Raw genomic sequence first — 15,613 nt, 5'->3', positions numbered from 1 at the left:
TGTAGCCCAAAAAAGAAACCTCTCTAACTTCGAACTCACATTTTTCAAGCTTAGCAAATAATTGGTTTTCTCTCAATTTTTGCAGGACTTGACGCACCTGGATCCTGTGTGAATGTAAATCCTGTGAAAAAATCAAGATGTCGTCTAAGTAGACGACTACAAACTGGCCTAAAAAATCACGAAGGACATCGTTGATAAAATCCTGAAACACTGCGGGGGCATTAGAGAGGCCAAAGGGCATAACCAGGTACTCATAATGCCCCGTCTGAGTGCTAAAAGCCGTCTTCCATTCATCGCCTTCCTTGACTCGTATGAGATTATAGGCACCTCTGAGGTCGATCTTGGAAAATATGGTTGCGGACCGCAATTGATCAAAAAGTACCGCAATTAATGGAAGAGGATAGGTGTTTTTCACTGTGATTTTATTAAGGGCCCGAAAATCAATACAAGGCCTTAAGGAACCATCCTTCTTGGCCACAAAAAAAAACCCTGCACTGAGGGGGGACTTTGACGGGCGGATGAACCCTTTTTTGAGACTCTCCTGTACATAATCATCCATCGCCTTTGTCTCCGGGATAGATAAGGCATATAATCTTCCCTTGGGCAAGGGAGCGTTGGGAACCAGTTGGATGGTGCAATCATATGGGCGATGGGGTGGAAGCCTGTCCGCCTTCCCCTTAGAAAACACATCCGCAAAGTCTTGATAAGGGGGAGGTATCCCGGAGAGGGAGACAGACGCCACCAAGGCCGAAATTTTAAGACAATGCTGAGTACAGTAGGGACTCCAACGAGCAATCTGCGCCGAACTCCAGTCAATCATGGGGTTATGTCTAACTAACCAGGGATAGCCCAAAACTATGGGAACGAGGGGGCAAGAGGTTAACAAAAAGGAAATCTCAGTATGAAATACACCGATAGTCATCAATACTGAGGGAGTCTGAAAAGAAATTGCCCAATTGGATAAGATATTCCCATCCAAACCCCGAAGGGTCACCAGACCCTGGAGTTTCAGATGGGGAATACCCAATCTCTGGGCTAAACTGATATCCAGGAAATTTCCGGCCGCACCACTGTCAATGACTGCTGTACCGGAAAAATTATTTTCCTGAAAACAAATACTACACGGAACCAATAAAGAATCGTGAGAGGAAAACAATTGCAGGCCTAAGTGAACCCTCTCCTCGTTCACTTGGCCAAGGCTTTTACTGGCCTGTTGGGACAATTCTTAAGGATATGCCCCTTGTTCCCACAGTATAAACAAAGGCCCAAACTAAACCTACGGGCTCTCTCCTCCGGAGAGATGCGAGTCGCCCCAATCTGCATGGGCTCATCGGTCTCCTCTGGAACTAAGGGAACATAGGGAAGTGACCGTGCTTGTATACCCCGCTCAGACCTCCGCTCACGGAGACGGCGGTCAATCTTTATGGCCAGTTCCATTAACTTATCCAGGGAGCTGGGTACTGGGTACTGGATTAAGCTGTCCTTGATGATATCGGACAGACCACATCGGAACTGACTCCGTAAGGCAGGGTCATTCCATCCACAATCATTTGACCAACGACGGAATTCGGTGCAATAGACCTCTGCGGGGTCTTTCCCCTGTTTGAGGGCTCGGAGATGAGTCTCCGCGGAAGCCTCTCTATCAGGGTCGTCATACAATAAACCTAACGAGGTAAAGAAGCTGTCAACCGAAGACAAGGCCGGACTGTCGGAAGGTAGCCCAAATGCCCAGGTCTGCGGGTCCCCCTGCAATAAAGACATCACCATGCCTACCCGCTGAGACTCAGAACCAGATGACCGGGGACGAAGTCGGAAATACAACTTGCAACTTTCCCTAAAGTTGAAAAACGCCCTCCGATCCCCAGAGAATCGGTCGGGCAAATTCACTTTAGGTTCCAACACCCCAGGATCTGAAGGACGGATCCTCTGTTCTTGGGAGGCTACCTTTAAAGACAGATCCCGGACCATTTGGGTTAGCCCCTGGAGTTGATCCGAGAAAGTCTGAGGAGTAGGATTCATTGTACAAAAACGGCAAATACAAACAAAAATTTGTTATATAAAACCCCTTTATATAACCTGTATGGCCGGTTATAATGTTAAGCTTGCCACTAGACACTGGGGAACAGTTATGTGGACCAGGAAATGGGAGGTCAGGCGTGAGCCCGTAGCCGGGACCGCCGGTTAGGACGGCCACAGCGAACCCTATGCTGACTCTGTTGAATACCCCGGGCAGATGACAAACCCCTGCAGGTACTAGGCTTCACCTGTGGCCGCCGCGTTCGAAGGAGCGAGTTAGGCCCGCTCCAACCCCGATGCAGCTAGGTCTATGAGGTGACAAGGGGTAAGCAATCGTCAGGGGTGATTTCAAAAGGAAGTACTAACTACAGGGCCTAACTGTAACAGATCCCCTGTCTGCCGGCACCGGGCCAAATCCGGGACAGCGACCCAGTCGCAGGCACAAGCGACAAGAGACGGGGAATCTCCACGTAGAAGAAACAATAACAACACGGCATGTAGCGAATCCCCAAACAAAGACTGGGACAGGAGAGAGAGGACCTACCTATCCAAGGAATACTAAGGGCAGGCAAGGAAATAAGGGTATAAGAGCAACTATGGAAATAGGAGTATGGGCCAAGCCCACGGAGGAGCAAGGTCCAACACCCCCCACAACGTGACCAAACAAATGGCCAGGCAGCCTTCCGGAATAAGTGAAAAGGCAGTTTTCAAGATAAAGGAACCAGGCTCCTACAGGAGCACTTACGTGACCCTAAGAAGATCACCAGGGTGGCTGGGACGGGACACCGGAGCTGGATGATGACTCTCCAGTGAAGACAGGCAGGAGCTCAGCAAGATGACCAGGAACAACCTAAGAGGTCAAGGATAAAGAAAGCGCCAGGGACCGGGGAGTAGCTAAGGAAAAGCTATAACCGGCGTCTGTGCTCAGCAGACGCCGGCTCTTTATTTGAAAGTACGCGCCGCCTAGCTGACGTCAGCTGGCGACGCGGGGAACTGCCGGGCGGAAGTTCGGGGTCGTTGCCTAGCAACGCCCCGACGCCCGGGACCAGAGCGAGTCGTGAGACGCTGCCGGGGACCTCCCCCAGCGCTCACGTGACCCGCAACATCCGCCGGCTGTCCGGGTGCAGGAGATCCCGGACAGCGGCGTCCAACAATCTTCACTACGCTGTATGATCATTGATAGAATCCCACCACCACCTCGAGGTGGCAACAGGGCAAAAATGCTCCTAAGGAGGGAAGCAATGTGGATTTTCAAATTGGACACCATTTGGCCGCGTGGCCTGAATGACTCCATTCATTATAACATCTTTTTGGAAGACTAAATAGGTGAACAAGCTACCTTTTGGACCAATACAACTTGTTAGCTTAGGTATATGTCTTTGCGGAATAACCTATGGTCTAATGTAGTTTATGTAATGTATACAGTATATGTAAATAAGCCCTCTATCCGATATAACCATATGACTTATCCATTTCTATGCATGTCTTTTTTCTTTATTTATTTATTTTTTATTTATTTTTTATTTTTTTATAAGTTTCCTTAAATATTCACATTTTTGTTCACTTTATTATTATTATTTTTTTAATTTTTTTCACAATATTCACATGTTTTCATACTAAATGTAATCAGGTTACATAAATGTCAATATGCCCCTCAACGACCCGATAAGCAACACCAATTACACACAATGAGTACTGTGCTATACAATAGTAATTGTCTTCTGGACATATATTAAATATTTACATCAAAAGACTATATAGCATATCGCTATATAATACTTATTGTCCTTCAGTAAATTTAGATAATAGCTAACTATAGATTGTTAGCTTATAACGCGAGTTGCGTTCCAGCTATGCGTTCCATACACTGCCCGGACACTTCCTGGTCCGGACAGATAACACGTACTTCCTGTTAGAAGTCTTTTATGCACAGACTACATTGCCCAGCATTCCGTGCACACATTATCGCCGCCTTAGCACTTCCGCTGGCGTGCGTTCCATTTAGCGCTCCAGCTGGACGCTGGTGACCCTGAATATGGACAGATATAATTAAGATGTAACTAAGGTAAACCCCTCTTATTTACTTATATCTAAATAGCGCTAATCATTGCTGGACAAATGTAAATGGTGTTGCTAGATTAGATGTACCCGATATTGCACAGAATGTATATAGACACATATGTATTATTTTATTACTGTTATGGTAATTAATGGACATTAACTTCCGGGTCATTGGGGAGCATAAATATCCATGCTGTGGTATACTTCATTACTCTTGACAAAGGTCCTAGAGGTGGACCGAAACGTCGACCGCACAAATAACTGTCATGCTGCCTGATTAAAAACAATTTGTTTACTGCAAGACTGGTGAGTGACTCCTGCTCCATATGTGTATCTATATTGGACCACTCCTTGGCCCTTTTTGGAATGTCACCCCAGCAATTATTTATTTGAACATGTGAGTGCCAGCCATCTGGTGAATATATATATATATATATATATATATATATATATATATATATACTTACATTTCAAGAAAGTATAGGACAAGTATAGGCTATACAAACATATCTGCATCAGAAGAAAATACTGAAATAAGATATATAATAATTAGGGTGGCAGAAAACCAAAGAAGTATGGTGATGGTTTAGGTTTATTTTCTTTCGTTATTTATATTTTTATATACTTTTTTTAATATATATATATATATATATATATATATATATATATATATATATATATATATATATATATATATAGTCCAAATGGATAATGGCACTCGCTATAAACACAATCCTGGTCCTGTTGCCCTCCGCAATTAGGAGCACTCGGTCCCCACAAATAGACAATGTCCGGCGGCACTCAGGAACTTGAAAGAAGGACACAGCCTCAGGCGCTCTTAAGCCAACGTTTCAATAAGTTTATCTTATTTTCATCAGGGCATACAAGAAAATGAAAATTAACTCACCATTTATGTGCACAACCTTCACCAAGTGATGCTGTCAGAGCCATGCTGCAGACTCAACTCCGCCCCAGGCGATGAAATCGTCACTGTGCTCCTACACAGTACAAAAAAAAAAAAAAAAAACTTTATTGACTGCAACAAAGAAGCACAACATGAACAATGTGCTAGAGTATGGAGAGATATAGTAATGAAAAAACATATTCAAATGTATGCCAAACTGTGGCTGCTTGTTTATATATAAACTATAATCATCTCGTACATGTTATCAAGTTATTTTAGCTCAAGGGAATAAAGTGCAAATAATGAATCATAAAAAGCAATGCAAACCAAGAGTTTCATTAAGACCCTGAGGACTTAATGTCCCCAACCTAAAAATCCACTCCGCCTCGCGCTGTAATAAAAGCTTTGATCTGTCTCCGCCTCTAATGGAAGGAGGGACATGATCGATAATGCGATGTTTGAACGCTGTGGGGGAATGTCCCATCACAGCGTAATGTCTCGCAACTGGCTGTTCGCTTGTCCCTTTAAGGACAGCTGTGCGGATTGCCATGCGATGCTGGGCCATACGAGTTTTGAACTGACAGTCAGTCTTGCCTATGTAATACTTGCCGCAAGGACAAACTATTACATAGACAACGTACATGGTGGAACAAGTCAGTCTAAATTTAATGGGAAAAGTGACATTACTGTGGGGGTGTTTGATGTTGTCCCCAACCCACATATAGCTGCACGTCACACACCCTGTACATTTGACACATCCAAGTTTGGGACTGCCAAGGAAGGATGTGTTACTTTGTTTGGTAAAGTTGGTAATATCACTATGTACCAACAGGTCACGTAGGTTTTTACCTCTAGAGTAGCTAGTAACTAGTTTTTTGTTGCGCAAGCTGGGCAATTCTTTGTCAGTGGTGACAATGGGCCAGTATGTCCTGACCGCAGTATTAGCTTTTGAACTAGCTGTGTTAAATCTATTTGGCCAAAATATCCTGTCAGCTGAGGTTTTATGTGATTTGCGTTTGAGAGTTTTACTTCTAGGGAGAGCTAAAACACGTTTCTTGGTGAGTATTAGTTGATCATAATCATAACCTCTCTCAAGAAATTTATGAACCATCTGGTCCAGCTGAATATGCAAATCTTCATCACTGCTGCAGATTCTGCGAACCCGCAGCATTTGGGAATACGGTAACCCCTTAGTGACTGAGGCGGGATGAAAACTACCTGGGGATAACAGCATATTTCTATCCGTTGGTTTTGTGAATAAAGATGTTTTAAGCTGACCATCAATAAGACTGATGCGCACATCCAAAAAGTCAATCTGACTGAATGAATGTGCGCATGTCAACTTGACAGGACTATCACTTTGATTCTGTCGGTCAATAAGGTTCTCAAGGGCCGACACAGATCCGTTCCACAACAGTATCATGTCATCTATATATCTCGCATAATAAAATACATTATTGGAGATGACCGGATCTGAAAAGAAAATGTCGTTCTCAACCGCCATCATAAAGGCATTCGCGTACGATGGGGCCACAGAGGACCCCATCGCACAGCCCGATCGCTGTAAAAAGAATTGGCCATTAAAGAAAAAATAATTTTTGGTTAAAACTAGCTCCAATAAATCACAAAAAAATCCCACATTGGGACCAAGATATTTAGGGCTGTTGGAAATCAGGCGTTTGGTTGCAGCTATACCCTGGGTATGGGGTATGCAAGTGTAGAGTGAAGTTACATCTATACTGCATAACACACAACCAGATGGAATGTCACCTAGACCATCTAAAGCAAGTAAAAGTGCAGTGGTGTCCTGCAGGTAAAATTTTGACTCCTGAATGACCGGCTGAAGGTAGATGTCCAGATAGGCCGACACTGGTTGAAAGATGGACCCCCTGGCAGAGATGATGGGTCTGCCAGGGGGATTGACCAGACTTTTATGTATTTTAGGGAGGGTATATAAAAGTGGCCTCCAGGGAAAATCACAAGTGAGAATTTTTTTGATACGGTTGGAAATGACACCAGTGTCGGCAGCAATGGACAAGTACCCATCCAGCTCCTTTTTAAACAGGTTGGTTGGATCAGTGTTCAGCAACTGGTAAGTAGAAATATCGGCTAACTGGCGCTCGATCTCTGATCTATACGCCACCACATCTTGAATAACAATCGAGCCGCCTTTGTCAGCGGCTCGAATAACGATATCATGTCTGCTGCTAAGTGATTTTAATGCATGATATTCATCTTTGTTCAAGTTAGAGTGTCTCATGGTGGCTGCCTCCTCCAAAGGATTGATGGATGCCTCAACCAGCCGTACAAACGACTTAATGGAGGCATTGAAGGATTGGGGGTCAAAGTTAGATTTAGGGGCCAGTTTGTAAAGTTCCGGTGGTAAAGGGTCCGCGATAGCTGGACAGTCTTTCTTGCCAAAGTGTTCTTGCAATTTAAGTTGGCGGTGCAGTTTAAAAGTCTCTACTTTCCAGGTGAAAGGGTCAAACCGGGTGGTCGGGACAAAACTCAGACCTTTATGTAGCAGTGATTCTTCGCTAGCGGTCAGAGGGGTGGAAGATAGGTTGAAGATCACCTCTTGTTGCTGGGCGGCTTTCGAGCTGCCGTTGCGCCTACACTGCCCCCCTCTGCGACAGGGTCCCCGTCTCCGGCTCGCTGTGCTCGGGTGCGCACTGCTAAAGGGATAAACTGTTTTCTAGAATTACCCCTAGAGCGTTCTCTGCCCCGAGTCTCATATTCACTGGCAGAGTTGGCAGAATCATTAGATGAACCAGAATGTACCCCACGGCCACCACTGCGGCGGTTATAAAATTTGTTTTGCTGCCGTGAGTATCCAGTGAGCCACCCATAAACGTTTTGTGTCTCATAATCCTGATTCACTTTGGCAAACTTTTCTTTTTTATATTTAATCAGGTTACGTTTATAATTCTCCAATTGTAGATGTAATTTTTCTAGCCATTTCTCCGATGTATCGGTTTGGAGTATGGCCATCTGGGTGGAATCAAAGGCTGCCACTTTTTCTTTAGTGAGATTTAATTCACGAGTGGACTCCTCCACTACTAGCAATACAAGATCAAACGAGCATTTGTTTAAAATGGCGCACCATTTTTTACAAAAAGCTACGTTATGGCGGCCAATTGTGGGGATATTGGATACGCGAAAACCGCGTGGTATCTTCCTATCTGTATAATATTCAGAAAGGGTAGCTGCATGATAGTAAAAGTCCAGTTCACGTTTTTTTAATCTCAGCAATTCATGATAGAGGTCTATCACAGTGGAGCTAGCAGGAGTATTTAATACACGCTCCTTGTAAATGATCCTCTCAGCCTCCTGGTCTGAGAATGTATGCGATTCCCACTTATCCAAAACCACTTTCTCAAAAGTGTTTGCCATGTTGATTCAATGAAAGCAGTCCCGAACAGTGAACATACAACACTGACAAAGATAAAAGTACCATGCAATGGCACGCTGTAGAGCCAAGGTGATGAAGGTATGTTTCACATACCAATCCAGGGTGCCTCAAACGAAAACACAGCTGCTGAGCAAGCAAACGTGTATTTGATAGTCCAAATGGATAATGGCACTCGCTATAAACACAATCCTGGTCCTGTTGCCCTCCGCAATTAGGAGCACTCGGTCCCCACAAATAGACAATGTCCGGCGGCACTCAGGAACTTGAAAGAAGGACACAGCCTCAGGCGCTCTTAAGCCAACGTTTCAATAAGTTTATCTTATTTTCATCAGGGCATACAAGAAAATGAAAATTAACTCACCATTTATGTGCACAACCTTCACCAAGTGATGCTGTCAGAGCCATGCTGCAGACTCAACTCCGCCCCAGGCGATGACATCATCACTGTGCTCCTACACAGTACAAAAAAAAAAAAAAAAAACTTTATTGACTGCAACAAAGAAGCACAACATGAACAATGTGCTAGAGTATGGAGAGATATAGTAATGAAAAAACATATTCAAATGTATGCCAAACTGTGGCTGCTTGTTTATATATAAACTATAATCATCTCGTACATGTTATCAAGTTATTTTAGCTCAAGGGAATAAAGTGCAAATAATGAATCATAAACAGCAATGCAAATAATGAATCATATATATATATATATTGTTTGTACTCTTCTATAAAGGTATGTCTGTATGTTTATTTCTTTATCCTGATGACAAATACACGATATTTGAAACGTTGAAGATCACCTTTTTTTTTTTTTCATTTTCATTTTCTGTATTTTTTATTCAATATTTTCTCTATATGACCTATGTTTATATACAGTATGTTTCACTTATAATTTATAATCAACATTATGTCAATTTGGAGGTAACAATATATTCTACATAACCACTGATGTATACTGAAATAAAATAACAAAAAGAGAGTGCATTGAAGAGCAAAATAATTCTGTAGTGTAGTTGTTAGAAGTATGATCTTGAACATGGTATCTGGATTTGTATCCCAGTAGAGGAGGAAGAATAAAGTATGTATATGTATCCTAATGTAAAAATGAATACTGTGTATCTATATGCAATGAGCCAGCTATGAACTTCACCTAAACCCAATTGCATAGGTCCAATAAGAAATTTAGTTAAATCTATTACTGGGTATAATAAGGCGTCAGCCTAACAAAAAATCTTTAAAAAGGTCTGGATGAGCGAAACGCGTTAGTGGACTTGTACCCAACAGCCGAATCTGCCATTGTCATCAGCCGACTGCTCTCCACATTATTACTTTTGCCACTGGTGCTATTCTGATCCGGAGATCACGCAAACATCACCACCACCCTGCCAATAAGAGCCAGTCCATCAATATCAGGTGGATTCAGAGTCAACAAACATTGCGGGTGAGAGATGCGGTGTCTGCATAACAACTTCCTTGTGCATCTCCAGGCGTCTGCTTCCAGTTGCAGGACCCCTGCTATTGATGCCGTGTCCCGGCACAGCAGTGGCTACTAAAGGGCCGGACTGTAACCAGACTGTGCTACAATTTTATACGGCAAGTTACCATCGCATGTTATAAAATGACAATTTCCATCACGCAGCATATGCATTATATCAGTATACCTGTGGAGTAATAACTGGCAGTTCCATATAATTTTAGACACAAAAGATATTTAATTGACAAATAAGTTTAAGAACTTGAACCATCCACATTGTCATTTATTATGTGAATATTGACTACAAGAGGCTAATAGATTAAACAGTGTTTTTAATTGATTAAATTTACTTTTATTTATATGTGGATAAAACTTTTATACTGTTGAATTTTCAGGTGACCCCCTGAGCATTTTTGCTTTCATTGTTTAATAAATATGTATTTTTTATTGATAAAACTGGTTTCAATTGCTTGTGTATTTAACCTATGGTGCAACCATTAATACTAGCACAGTGTTTTAATTCTATTGTGTTTACATTCTAAAGAGGATGGCAGACAGATGGGGTGACACAGAAGGGGTAGATATGAGCATGTAACAGTGAATAAGAATAAGAGTTGGCTTGATTTGGCTAAGAAGTTAGGGCGGGATGTATCAACATACATCTCCGCCCTTCGCACGGCAGCCGCCGCGATGCTACCGCATATGTACTAACATATGCGGCCAGCATCGGGCGGCGGTAACGGAGACCCCCGCGATACCTGTGATGTGGGCTGCGGGGGTCTCCGTCACCTCCCGGCGGCTGCCAGCGTCCCCCTGTGTCTCCTCCTCCCCCCTGAAGCCGGATGTCCTGCCGGCTGTCACACCAGGGGGAGTAGGAGGTTAAAGGAGGACGGGAGGGGGTGGGCGCGCGGGCGGCGAAAGAAGCCCATAGGCTTCTTTAGGGTATCGCCACCCAGAGGGTGGCGATACCCTCCCTTGCGAAAACGGGGCGGACGGGTATTGATACATTGGAAAATGCGGTAAAACGGGTGTTTTACCGCATTTTCCCGTTAGTACATCCCGCCCTTAGTCTTGAAAGCCCTTTTTAAAGTTTTGTAGAGAGGTGTAAAGTCTAATAGGAAGAGGTACAGAATTGCACAGACAGGGAGCAGCATGTGAAAAGTCTTGGAGGCAAGAAAGGGAAGAAGTAACCAGTTGGCAGGAGAGACCATGTGCATTAGCATAACAAAGAGAACGGGTGGGATTGTAAAGTGAGATAAGGTCAGATATGTAAATGGAAAATGAGTGGGTGAGTGCTTTGTAAGTGAGTGTAAATGCCCCCATACACTGTGCAATTTGGGCCCGATTTCACCCGAATCGGACTGATCAGGCAGTGAAATTGGCCCAAATCGTATGTGCAGACATCCCATCCGACCCGATGCGCGGTCCCGTGTGCATCGGGTCAGGGTCGGGAGAACGGACAGGCTGCACATAAGAAGTGGTAAATCTTATGGGAAGGGGACGCTGCGTAGGAAGCAGGGAGCTTAGCGGGGCGGGCTGATGCAAGGTGCTGGGCAGGAGAGGCCATGGACGCACTGACATGGGCGGTGATCACCGCAAGCAGGGAGCCGTGCAGGGGAGACAGTGGTCTGGGCGGTGAACGCAACGATGGGTATTAGAGACCCTGTAGCGTGGGGAAGCCGGACAGCAGCGGGCACACATAGAAATGAATGGACAGTCAGTGATTGGCTGAGAGCTCTCTCAGTCAGAGAGCTCTCAGCCAATCACTGGCTGTCCATTCATTTCTGTGTGTTTTTTTCTATGTGCGCCCGCTGCTGCTCGGCTTCCCCTATGCTACCTGGCAATCTGGTCCCCTCGCCGCCCAGTGAGTAAACTGCCTCTTTGTGTCCCCTGCCTGGCTCTGTGCTTGCAGCCCCCCTGCCCCACTCTGCTCAGCTCATGGCTCCCTCTGACTGCAGCTCCCCGGGGACTGCATGTGATAAATCGCATGCGATCAAGTGCCAAATCATGTGTGACCCCCCTGGGGAGTTGTCCTTCAGACAAGTCGGCCTAATGTATGGGGGCCTTAAGAAGCATGAATTGGATTATAAAAAGGGAATTAAAACCAGTTTAGGGTTTTAAAAGGGGGCGGTGGTTGTACTCTGTTTGGTAAGAAAGATAAGCCCGTCTGCAGCATTTAGGATAGATTGGAGTGGAGAGAGGTATTTGTCAGGGATGCCACGTAGGAGAAGATTACAGTAGTCCATTCTGGAGATGATCAGTGAATGGATAAGTGTCTTAGTAGCATCCTGAGTGTGAAAGGGTTTGACTCTGAAAAGGTTTGTGAGAGGTGCTGAATGTGTGTGTGTGTGTGTGTGTGTGTGTGTGTGTGTGTGTGTTTGTGTGTCTTTTGAAAAAGAGACTAAAGTCAAGGATTACTCCAAGACAGTGCACTTGGGGACTAGAGGAGGTAGAGGTGCCATCAATAGATAATGAAATTGTGGGAGGTGAGATAGTGCTGAAGGGTGGGAAGATGATCAGCTCAGCCTTGGGACAATCAGGAAGAGACAGCGTAGATACAGTTGTAGATAATCTTTATTAAAAAAGTACAAACACAGTACTGTTCATATCCTCTACATTACAATCCCATTTTCTCCCATATATCACTCATCATGGTCACATACAGGGGCTTTATTCTCTCACACACAGTGTCTGGAATTGCAGGAATCTATGGAAGGCTGGTTATGCCAATCCTAAGTACCTCTAGAGGTAATGGTGGTTTTGTGCATCTGCAAGCAGATAGCCTATTGATATTACCTAGCCACCACAACTCATCATTAGTATTGGCACTTGCACCAACCTAGTATGCATAGAGCCTTACATACTTGCCCTGACCCTTCCATGACACTTCCACAGGACAGGGCAGTTCCATGTGCTCGCATTGTTGCCACCCCAAAACACCTAATTCAGATCCATCTCAAGGTAAAGATATGCAAAAATGTGTAAGTATCAGCACGCACACTGTAGACTAAAGCTCCCAGTTTCTACAGAGATCCATCTGATTCAGCATCAGTCTCACAGGGTGAAAAAAATGGAGTTTGGTCCCCAGGGCTAATGCCATCTTCAGATGGCATTAGCCACTGTAACCTACGGGCTACATTTCACAAACCTACAAGGGAGGCTGCAACCCTTCCCATCAATGGCAGATGCATGGGTGATCAGTAGACTGCCCATTAACAGAAATTAGGACAATATATATTGCAACAATGGAGGCAGCACTATTGGCACGCTAGCTTCTAATATCACTGTAAATCCTATCTGCTTATATACAGTAGTTCAGAAGGCAACAAATGCATCAAATGAGATCCACCTTCTTCAGAGCTTCTTCTTTTGAAATGGGAGATGGATCCAGCGGCTGTTTCTTGACCAGAGCATAATGTGTCACATGTCAATGATTTGCCAATAAGTCAACTGGTCAAAGAGCTTCACCAATAGTGGCATCATCATCATATGTCCAACAGGCACATAAAGGAGATACAATGGTTCCTCAACCTGCACCCAGAGCAATAACTAAAGTCATCTACCAAACAATGGGGCAGATGTATTAAGACTTAACAAGAGATAAATGCAAGTGTGATAAGGAGAGATAAACGTCCAGCCAATCAGCTCCTTACTGACTTTTTGCAAACACAGCCTATAACATGGCAGTTAGCAGCTGATTGGCTGGACGTTTATCTCTCTATCACCCTTGCATTTATCTCTTGTTAAGGCTTAATACATCTGCCCCAATAACACTACCAGGGACTGTTATGTGGTTGATTTATAAAGGAAATGGCAAAATCTAGAATGAAATCTCTGTATTACAGAAAATGCTGCACAAGGTAATTAGAATAGAAATGGAAAGGAACTGTTTGTTTTTTACTTGTTTGTGACTCATAGAAACATAGAATTTGACGGCAGATAAGAACCACTTGGCCCATCTAGTCTGCCCCTTTTTTAAACATGTTACCTCAAACCATATTTGATCCTTATTTTTTTTGTAAGGATATCAATATGCCTATCCCAAGCATGTTTAAATTGTACTACTGTATTTGCCTCTACCACCTCTGATGGGAGGCTATTCCACTTATCTACTACTCTTTCTGTGAAGTAATTCTTCCTCAAATTTCCCCTGAATCTTCCTCCCTCTAGTTTTAGTTCATGTCCTAGTGTTCTGCTGCTCCTCTTCCTGTGAAGAATTTCTCCCACCTGTACCTTGTTAAAACCCTTGATATATTTGAAAGTTTCTATCATGTCCCCCCTTTCCCTTCTCTGCTCTAAAGTATACATATTAAGATCTTTTAGTCTTTCCTGGTACGTTTTGTGATGTAGGCCATGCACCATTTTAGTTGCCCTTCTTTATACAGTCTCTAATGTATTTATATCCTTCTGGAGATATGGCCTCCAGAACTGAACACAATACTCTAGATGAGGTCAAACCCTTATTTGTTTGCAGAGATAGTGTAATTTAAACTGTGTCATTACTAAACATTTGTGGGCCACTCCTCAATAGTATACCCCTTTAAGGCTAGCAAAAAATGTGCAGCAAGCAATCTAGTATTTTACTAATACCATGTTCTCATTGCCGCCCCTGCAAAAGCCCGGGTTTTCCTTGCTGGATTTTTAGCGGGGCACAGAGCATCTCAGCTCACAGACCCCCTTCATACTGCACCTCAGACCCGGGAATTTCCCGTGGCTGCCCCTTTCACACTACTTCCCCTGGTCTGCCTGCCAACAAGTGTGTGGAATCTAATAGCAGCTTTGATTGGCTGTTGGGAAATTTGTAAAATGTGCTCTGATTGGCTGTTTTAACAGCAGCTTTTATTGGCTGACTAAAAATGATCTCATTAAAGAGGCCTTTTTTCCAAAGCACACTGCATTCATTTGATCATGCCTATTACCCCATTTAATAAAATAATAATAATAATAATAATTACAAGACATTTCTGTTTTTATGTTCATATTTTATTCATATGTAAAATAAAGTGCTTTTCACTACAAAACGTAATGTTGTGTGTGAACATATAGATAAACAATTTCTAAATCAAAATATAAAACTTTAGCACTTTTAAATAATGCCTAACATTACATCTGTAGAGACCGGCCGAACAGACATGCCCTGATCACCTGATTACATCCCCCAATTAGCTTGTTTTTTGGCATCATGTGTGAAAAACACGGGTCTGTGCTGTTCAGACTGCCGTACACCCGTGTATTACCCAGGAAAAACCCTGCAAAAAACCTGTGTGTAATTCCTGGGGCATACCACCCAGGAATTTCACAAAGACTTTTTCACACAGAGCCCTGGCAAATAACCGGGTTTTTGCGGCAATGAGAACGGGATATTAGTCTGAAAGAGTCCATTTAAAAACCCGGCTAGCGACTAGGGTTGAACACAAATTCAACCCAGGCCATGGTGCAATGTCAACATGTTTACTGCTTGGCAAGTGTCGGCAATAGGTGATGATCTCATCTCCAAGCATTGGAACTACACCTGCGTTCAGTGACATTACTGACCTGGCAATAAGCCATGTCCTGCCGCCTGTTGTTCATCTGAGGATCAGAAATACATGCATCAGTGGCGTATGAACAGTTCCCGCAGACCCTGCGATAGCTTGGAGGTGCTGGGTGGCTTGTGGGCACCGGGGGACTATGAGGGCAAATGTCCACACAACTGTCAGTGCAGCAAAGAGGAGCTTCCAGCCTGAGGAGCAGCACCATGGGAGAGATG

Source organism: Crinia signifera, chromosome 2, assembly GCF_055691185.1.
Source record: "Crinia signifera chromosome 2, ASM5569118v1, whole genome shotgun sequence".
Taxonomy (NCBI): domain Eukaryota; kingdom Metazoa; phylum Chordata; class Amphibia; order Anura; family Myobatrachidae; genus Crinia; species Crinia signifera.
The sequence above is the reverse complement of the archived record's forward strand: the minus strand, read 5'-3'. Positions refer to the sequence as shown.